Source organism: Hippocampus zosterae, chromosome 1 (assembly GCF_025434085.1).
Source record: "Hippocampus zosterae strain Florida chromosome 1, ASM2543408v3, whole genome shotgun sequence".
Classification (NCBI taxonomy): Eukaryota; Metazoa; Chordata; class Actinopteri; order Syngnathiformes; family Syngnathidae; genus Hippocampus; species Hippocampus zosterae.
Window position 1 is genome coordinate 35,407,180 of NC_067451.1, and position 2,968 is coordinate 35,410,147.

At 41.0% G+C, this 2,968-nt stretch overlaps 2 long non-coding RNA genes across 2 annotated transcripts; one reads left to right on the forward strand and one right to left on the reverse strand.

Annotated features, from left to right (window-relative positions):
• Positions 1-1,304: 1,304 nt before the first annotated feature.
• Positions 1,305-2,590, forward strand: LOC127597741 (uncharacterized). The gene is made up of 3 exons (XR_007961707.1): positions 1,305-1,579; positions 2,015-2,198; positions 2,311-2,590. It is a non-coding gene; the product is annotated as an uncharacterized LOC127597741 (long non-coding RNA).
• On the reverse strand, positions 1,414-1,979 carry LOC127597852 (uncharacterized). The gene is made up of 2 exons (XR_007961782.1): positions 1,668-1,979; positions 1,414-1,633 (listed from the first exon to the last, which is right to left on the reverse strand). It is a non-coding gene; the product is annotated as an uncharacterized LOC127597852 (long non-coding RNA).
• Positions 2,591-2,968: the final 378 nt, after the last annotated feature.

A 2,968-nucleotide genomic window follows, 5' to 3' on the forward strand; every position in this document is an offset into this window, starting at 1 on the left:
CACGACGAGGTCAAAAGCCACTAAGTCAATGAACAGTGGGGCTAGCAATGCCATAAACAATACTCCCACAACAAATGTAGGACATTGGAAACCTTAAATAGTGCCTCTATTGATTAACGATTGCCAGCAGGTGTGCTAGGAAGACCGCTCATGCCACCTGCTGGCCAGACCGCAAAACCGAAACGTGACAAATGACATCCATTACAAGACCCCCCCAAAACAATCTAATGAAATTAAGAAGAAAATTAATGAATGAAAATAATTTTTGAAATAATTATGTTTTTATTCATTACTTTTGCCAGTTTCAAGTTATTTTAATTATGATAGTAGCTCATTCTTTATTTTAATCGGTTACCAGCAATATTGTCCAATTTGAGTTGCGGGTTTTTTCTATTCTCTTGGAAGACCAGTGACTGAGACAAATCTTCCTGTCACTTGGCAGCACATTTTGCTCCAGAATGTTGGGCTTGAGATTTCCTTGTACCATGGGCAGATTCAACACACGATTTGCTGGAATGAGCAAAGCGACCCCAGACTATAACCGACACCCGGCAGCACATTTCACTCCAGAATGCGTTTGAAGGCTTGAGATTTGACTGTACCTTTTCACTTTCAGTCTTGGCAGAGGTAATAAAGTGTGTGACAAATGTGACAGTGAGTAATATCTGGCCAGGATCGCATAAAATTCCACATGGTTCCAATCAGTCATGTTTGCCATTAGCCCGGTTAGCTTTGGAGCGTGCTACCATGACTCATCACTGGGAAAAGATGGATAAAACAGTTAATTTGTGCAGACATTTACTGACTTCGTAGGATGCCTCATAGTGGACACACATAAAAGTTTAAGAGCCTGACCCGTATCACATGCACATACCTCAGGAGTGTGCTCAGTGGACTCAATGATCACAGGATGAGTCAAGGGTCCTTTATAATCTATTAATCACTCACAAGCATCGCTATAAATATGCAGTCAAATGAAATATGATATTACTGCGTTCAAGTGTGGCAATGTGAAGGCACAATCCATCTCACCGGACAACTTGTGCATGTTCCCAGACATTAGGATGTGATACTTCGATATGTATTCTGTACATTGATGGTGTAGTGGTTCACACAGCCATTTAAGGGCCAAGTGTGAAGTAAAGTTGGCCAACCGTGTTTTTGAGTAATATCAATGGCTGAACAATTATAAGCATATTTCCGTTATTTTTTTAAGGCAACCCTTCCAGATTCTTAGTTTAACCCGTAGCAACGCCCTTGACAACGAAAATGCTTTTCTTCGGCAATCTTCGGAAATGACGTCACACGGAGAAATTGCGAGGGAAGTCCTTCCATTGAACAGCATTGTTGCATTGCTTGTTGGTAAGATCCCACGGCGGTGTGTGGCGATGTGTTGTTCGCAATCGACAGAAAAGTTGTGCCAGTGGCCGAAGGATAGCAGGGCACTTATATGGACATCTTTTATTCGCACGAAGCAAATAAATTTCACGCCATCATCGACGAGTGTTCTCTGCCATCTCCACTTCAAAGATGACTGCTTTCTCAACCGGTCTGCTTATGATCAAGGATTTGCAAAAAAGTAAGTGTGATTTTTGGATAGAGGATTATGATTTTGTCAAAGCATAGCTGCCACCTCTTATGGAATGAAAAGTAGCATAGCTGCCAACTCTTGTGGAATGAACAGAAGAAGGTAGCGACGTTAGCCCAAAGCTAACTCGAGAAGCTAGCAACGTTGAACAGGAGAAGCTAGCGATAGCGACGTTAGTTTTCGGCTTGAGGCAAACCCCGATCGATGCTATTCATATCAGCGATGAGTAATAATGGCAGTCAGACAAATTGTTCTGGAAGTACATTTCAATAGGTTGGCAGCGCTGCTTTGTTGACGAATGAACATGACACGTCCTCTTGGAAAACTGTGCGACTGAAAACTGCGAGTGAACTGCTTTGTAGATTATATGCGGCATAATTGCATGCCAATTATTTTCTCATGACGCGTATTAAATTTATCCTTTAGAGTAACGAGACTGGGGGAAGCTATGGAATGGAACTGGAGGGCCTGAAAAGATGCCGTTCGGAGTTGGAAGGCTTCAATGCAAAAGTTGTCACTGACAGGCATCGCCAGCGCCAGGTGGGGAAAAGGATAAGGGAGGATTGGACCCAAGTCATCCATTATTATGATTGTTGGCGCATTGCTCAAGGTTAATGTGTTTCAATGTTTATAAATACACTAGTTTTGGGATTATGTCATATATCATGCACGTCACTTCACGAGTTTTCATATCATATTATAAATAAATAATAAATATACAGGTATGTGCAAGAAACTGGACTCCTTGGCCAAAAAGAAGAGCATGTCGATCCTGAAGGATTGGGAACAAAGTTTGAAGTGCCATTTGTACTGGTGTGTAGTTTCCTCCCAAACACCGGAGGAAAAGAAGCAGAAGTGGCTGGCATGTGTGGACCACCAGCAGAACGTGCACGATAGTTGTTTACATCCTCCAATTACTAGAGAAAAAGCGTGGCTATTACCAAGTTTTTTTTGGTTAGATGTTGCCTGCTAGTTAACCCTAAAAAATTGAAATATTGTCATACCTTGGAACTTCGAGATATAAAGTTATTTTCTTTTTTAAAAATAAGATAAGGCATTTTTTGTTATATTCCAGAATAATTCTTTCTGCTATACATTATAATAAAAATGCTGGCAGACCACAGAAAGTGACAAAATAAGTACAGAACTGGTGATGTGTGTGTCGACCCGTAATTTCTGACAGCAGCACTGAACAGACCAGACCGGACAAGTCAACCGTTATTGCCGAGCACCAGACTAGATTCCTCAGGAAATAAAAAAAAAATACATTCCCTGTATTCAGTTGTCCTCATTTGTTTATTTTTATTCCAGTATTTTTTTGTGATAGACAACATGTCCACAGTAACCACTCTAAAACCAGTCCAAATCACAGTTCTGGAA